We start from the raw sequence: 6,380 nt of genomic DNA, 5'->3' as shown, positions 1-6,380 counted from the left end.
AGTTTTTCAAGTTAAAAGATTTCAATCTATATGAAAATCAAGAGAGAAACTAACGTACTTCCATCCTCTATGACTTTCCACACACATCTAGTCCCTGCACACGCTAATGGGGAAAGCATGTGAAGTGTTGCCATAGGAAAAGAGTTCTGCTCTACGCCACCTGCAGCCCATTTCGATCGCCAATTAAACAATGAATTTTAGTTCAATTTTTTTTGTTTGTTTTTTTCTTTAAATTATTTTTAAAATTTTAGTTTAAGTCTCAGGTAATCACGTTATCGATCAAGAAAAAAATTTATTTTGAAATGCATGCATTACAATTTGTTGTAGAGCTGCTAGCGTATCATGAAGTTTTTTTAGTTTTTAAGCTCAGATTTGCTTTCATTTTGAAAAATATTTTATATATTTTTAATCTTTACTTTATACAATTTTAGGAACCCAGCTTACCTAAAATTTTAATTAAGCCATCTTTAAAAGAAAGAAAAAATCTGTTGAAACCAGTTGGATACCAAAAAATCATCTGTACGCAATAATTAAAATCTTACTGGAAAATCTAATCATTAAATTAAAAGATAAGCAGATAATTTGAATTTAAATTCGAACATTTTTTGAAAATTTTATAACTTTAACACGGATTTAAGTGAAGTGTTTAACACTTTCTTTATAATATAACATGAAAAAAATCTAGCAAACTTTAATTAAATAACTATTTTTTTATGTAAATATATACTGATACTGAAGAACCAAAAAGATTGATATGGAAGTTGGGCTGCTCAGGTGAGGCATAAAGTTTTGTGTCATACATTCAACAACGGTACATGAGTGGACATTCTGTTCCAAGAGGCCATATTAATGTAAGTCTGTGCAATATTTCACAAGCTTACAAATGACAAGGCCCTCAGAATTTAAATCCGTGATAATTGTCGAAAGGATCATGCAGTGCTCCCACGAAAACAAACAAAAAAAAACGGACTATCCTGAATAATTTTTGACCTAATGGTCGAATCTTCACTTTCTAGGACTCAATCTTTATGGTTCAAGGTGTGACCCCGAATATGCTTATTAATTGGTGCAGACGATGTCTTAAATTACAAAATCAGACAAAGAACATTCTCTGAATAAACATACCTTTCTTTCAAGAGTGTCATATTAATTTAAGTCTGTGCAATATTTCACACGCTTTACAATTACCAACGCCCCTCAAAATTTAAATCCGTAATAATTTTCGAAAAGATTATACAGTGCGCCACTCATTCTTTATGGTTCAAGGTGTGACTTCGAATATGCTTATTAATTGGTGCAGACGATGTCTTAAATTACAAAATCAGACAAAAAACAAAACATTCTCTGAATAAACATACCTTTCCTTCAAGAGTTTTTAGATATCTGTCCCCCATAATATAGAGGAAGCCACCATCTGGGAAGTACGGTCCCAATAGTTTGGCCAGTAGAACGATCCAAAGTTTGGATCCCTAATGTTAATTTTTGTTTTGCGTATTTCACTATATCTAAAGAACTTTTTAAGTAAATGAAAAAACAATTTTCACACATAAAATTTGCTTATCCAAAGTTAATTCCATGCAAAAAATAAATTTCAGTAAATATTTACTATTTTTAATTATTTTACTTAATAATAGGCGAAAAAATCTTGAATTGCAAGGTAGGCAATTTCTGACATCATTGTAAAATATCTAATTTCACATGGCAAAATACAAAATTTGTACGAAATAGAACCTGAAAAATCGAATTTTAAATATACGACATTTTTAACTATTCAACCGATTTAGCTCAATTTTTTTTTTATTTTTCTATATAAAATTAGATATTCTAAAATTATGCAAAAAATTGCATACCTTGTAATTCAAAAATTTTCGACTATTATTAAATGAAATAAATAGTTACTGACATTTATTTTTTGTGTCTAACAATCTTTGGATAAACTAATGCAACGTTTTAAAGTATTTTTAAATCTGGATAACCTGCCAATGTAGCAGCAGGAGTCGATATAAGAAAATTGGCTAATATCATCTCTAGAGCCGCGCTGGCTTAGGGGATAGAGCATTCGCCTTCCATTGAGGTGAACCGGGTTCGAATCCCAGCGATGGCTGGTCGATACGAATTCTGCACACGGCCCGCACCGACGACAGTGCTGACGTAAAATATCCGCAGTTGTAGACGGATCATGGGTTAGAGTCCCCTTGCCGTCAAGCTAACCGTGTAAGGTTTTCCTCTCCATGCAATGCAGATTAATTCCATCAAAAAGTCAACCACGAAGGCAAACTGGATTGGGTTTAAAATTGCAAGCCTACTGAGTTGAACATTAGTAATCGTAAATCCTAAAATTGCGTCGGCTGTTCAACGACGGTACCTGAATTTTGCATATGAGTGCCTTCAACCAGCTTTACTGGCTCTTTAGAGCATTTGCAAATAAATTACAAATTTATTATCAAATTATACGAGTGCTAGTCCTTTCTGGGAAATCTTGATTTTTAAAATTCAGAATCCTTAGAAATTTTTTCTATACTAGATGATAATTTCTACGAATTACTAACAACTTCTTTTGATTGTGTTTTGGTCTTCTTTTTCATGGGTAATAGTTTATAACAAGATTCAATTTTGTTAGATATAGCTATAAAATATTTAAAAGGACTAATCTCTCCGACCAACAAAGCATAAAATTTTATAATTAAGCTATGCAGTAAATATTAGTTAATAATATCCTATACGCATATATTTTACTTTAATAATAAATACAGTAAAAACGTTACTTAGATTTGCTCTTATGCATTAACCACCGAATTTGAACGGCAACTTTAAGTATCTTGTTGATATGAAAAGTAAAATTCTACTTAAGTTTAATGTCACTATAAACAATTTACAAAGAAACATACATGGCGAAAGGATATTGATCGCTATATAAATAATCTTTATAATGAACGCTAATCACAATAAGGAGTACCATGACAACAAGCTATTTATTGATGAAAAATATTCTCACTCTAGTTTCAATCCAATGTCCCCAGACGATTTTGTTGCATATTTTGAGTGGCATTATAATTAGTAAGTCATATCAGTTATTTAAAAAGTATGCTTAAAAATTAGTACATAAGTTAATGCTCAATTTTCTACATTTTAGGATTTTACTTTAAATTTGGATTTCATTTTGAAATTAAAGCCAGAAATTCTTTTTTATATTTGTTTAAGTACTGAATAAATGTGAAATAATTATAGAAATAAGTAAGGGGAAGCAAATAGCAAACGCTAATTTCATTAAGGTGATTCTTCTCAACAAAATTAGTACTAAAAAGTAAAGTTGTCTCACAATAAAGTTGTTAGTACTAAAAAATAAAGTTGAAAAAAATTACATTAAAATAACATTTAATTCTTTATTCAGTAGATGTTTAACATATTTTAATTACTAAGTTTTAATTTTATTATGTGTTGTCAGTAGATGAATATACTTAATTGTAATTATATATTACTTATAAAACTATATTAATTTTACCTTAATGATTATTTATGAAGCTTGTGACATCACTGAACAATCGGAATTCATACATAACATGACTCAAATTTGTAACAACATCTGTTTGAATTTACTAACTTAAGAATAATATTCATAAATGTAAGAAAAAAAGACCATTACATAAAATAACTTTTATTCATGAATAACATACTTTATATCTATTTATATAAATGTACAAATAAATAAACAAAAATATGTACAAGACTTATTCTTAAACAATTGGATTGTTCCTTATGAAATGAACTATTTTGTTAAACAATTCTTACACACGATCTTTCTTAAATTATTTTTAAACAAAATATATTAATACACTTCTGCTTGAATTACAACGTATTTTGTCGATAAGTTAAAATAAGGCGTTATTTGAGTAAAGAATGTTTTAACTGCCAATTAAAAAAATTAATCTAAGTGTTTAAAAACCAGTAAGAGACACGTTGGTACTATAGGGTAGGCGAGGCCTCACGTCATTCCGTTTTTAGAATGTGAATTAAGAAAAATAAAACTTTTGTCTTTAACAATAACAAATGGTAACATTTTTCAAATTATCAACAATGATTTTGCAAACAATAATGCTACTCATTAACCTTTTAGGCATTCAAATTGTTTTTTACTGTTTCAGTATCTTAGTTGCTTTTACTGTTCTCTGCACTACCAGGTAAAGAAAACACACTTATCTTATAGTATTAAACAATGTTGCACTTTAGTTAAGAAGCTTTGAAAGTACGCATAATTCAAAATAATATTTTACAAATCGTGCTTCATTGTATAAGTGTTTTACCTTCTTAAAAAATGATATTTTAATAATTATCTTCCACAAAACTGCCGCGCAGTTGAAAAAACAACGTAAGTGCTTAACGAAAGGTTTCGAGAAAAGTGACCACTATTTTCCTTCTATTACGAATGGTATGACAGCTAAAATAGAACTTCAGAAAACTGATAGAATAAAATTTCTTTTTGAGAAAGATTTTTGGCAATATGTAGCATAGATACCAAATATATAAAAATCTCAATTTTGAATTTTTTATCACTTTTGTTGATTTTTCTATTCTAGGGATATTCAATAAAAATTGACAACAGTATGAAACAGTCAACTAAAAAGCATGATAAACTATGAATAAACTTAACATGACTGCAAACAGTTCATCATTGTTATACTTATCTTAACCCACTGACGGTTCTGCAAGTAAAAGGTTGCATTTTAAACTGCAGTCTTCTCTGCATAGCAAAACCGGTTTTTCCATGTTAATGGATAGGGGAATAGTGTATAGGGGAGAAAGATTCTCCCAATTTTGCCAATTTCCTTAACCACCAGTGGGTTAAGAAACTGTAATTGAAAAGTATAAGTTAATAAAAAGTTCATTTCATAAGAAATAACCTTAAAATTACATAATATTACAAACAGGTAAGCAAGTGAATTATGCAAACAAAATAAAGAAAAATTAAAGAGTTGCTATTGATTTCTCAGAACATTTTATCACTCAAATAATCATGAGATACTTATTACATAATTAAAATCTTTTGAAACATATTAAAATTTCAAGTTGTTGAAGTTTTTAATACGAGAAACTGGCACAAAGTTTCAATATATATGCATAGTTAACGCTCAATACCACAATCGCTGCGGTCCAAACAAAAACGGATGTTAAAAAGTGAAGTAGCTATAACGTGAATACATAAAATGTGTGCAAATATTCACTTATATTTCATAAATATACGGTTTATTTGTCAAAAACATGCTACACTTTAAATAAAATTATGAAACTAACAAATAAACAGTTTTTTTTATGTCATTAAGTATTATTTAATATAATACATATAAGGTTAAAAATGCATTTAAATTTTTTAAAATTACTTCTTTTAATACTGAGCATAAACTTCCAGTCATTCCAGTAATTTCAGCTGTTATAATGGAAAGATCACACTAATGGGTGGTCGTACTAAAGAGCATAGACTGAATATTGTATATATATATATATATGGGTCATTCTCACGAAAACTGTCATTTTTCAGTTCATAAAATCCCAAAAAAGTAAAGTGAATAAAAAGCTCTGAAACTTTTTATATTAATAGAAATATGTAATGGCATTATAANTGACATATTGGTATATTTTAATTACCTAAAATAAATAAAAAATAAAAATTGATAATTTTATTTTTATTCTTTTGTTAGCTTGCATTCCGAAGGACACTTTCCCTGAATTTTTTTTCTTCGTAAGCTGTAAAACAAACATAAAATATACTGGGGACATGAAAATGACTGTTTTTTGTGAGAATGACCCATATATATATAGTTTTTACAACAGACTATTATAAAACTTTACATAACATTTCATTATTTATAACATTGGTTTTCATAAAATTATATAAGCAAGTTCATATATGTTTTATAGCGCAAAAATTTTAAATAAAATTATTTTTAACCTCAAATAAATTAAAATAGATAAACCTAAATTTTCTAAGGTTTTACATCATAGTAGATTTTACATTTTTTCTTTAGTTCAAACTTTCAATAAAACATAAATTGGCAAATTAACTAATTCATGCTTCACTGAATTACCTAATTTTAATTTTTCACCATATTTTGACTTTATTTTTTAAATTTAGTGTGATGTTTTACAATAAAGATTTATTATATATTTTATTGAAACTGAACAGATAAAGGTGAAAAATTAAGAAATATGTCAAAATCTAACTTAAATAGTTTTGTTGATCTTTCATAACCAGAGTATATTGCGAAATAAAGATAAGCCACAATAAAAATATACAAGTTGTACATATGTGTTAATAATATGCTATTATTAGGAAGTAGGAAAAGCTGTACTTTCATTGAAAAATACTCACATAAATTTGCAAATTT

At 28.0% G+C, this 6,380-nt stretch overlaps 1 protein-coding gene across 1 annotated transcript in view; it reads left to right on the top strand.

Annotated features, from left to right (window-relative positions):
• Nucleotides 1-216: 216 nt before the first annotated feature.
• LOC139426460 (uncharacterized) overlaps nt 217-6,380 on the top strand; it is a 125,009-nt gene continuing 118,845 nt past the window's right edge. The window contains exon 1 of the mRNA XM_071185447.1: nt 217-263. The gene's annotated coding sequence lies outside the window, so the exon portion shown is untranslated. The remainder of the gene's footprint in view (nt 264-6,380) is intronic.

Source organism: Parasteatoda tepidariorum, chromosome 9 (genome assembly GCF_043381705.1).
Source record: "Parasteatoda tepidariorum isolate YZ-2023 chromosome 9, CAS_Ptep_4.0, whole genome shotgun sequence".
Lineage (NCBI taxonomy): Eukaryota > Metazoa > Arthropoda > Arachnida > Araneae > Theridiidae > Parasteatoda > Parasteatoda tepidariorum.
This window is presented reverse-complemented; position numbering and strand designations above follow the sequence as displayed.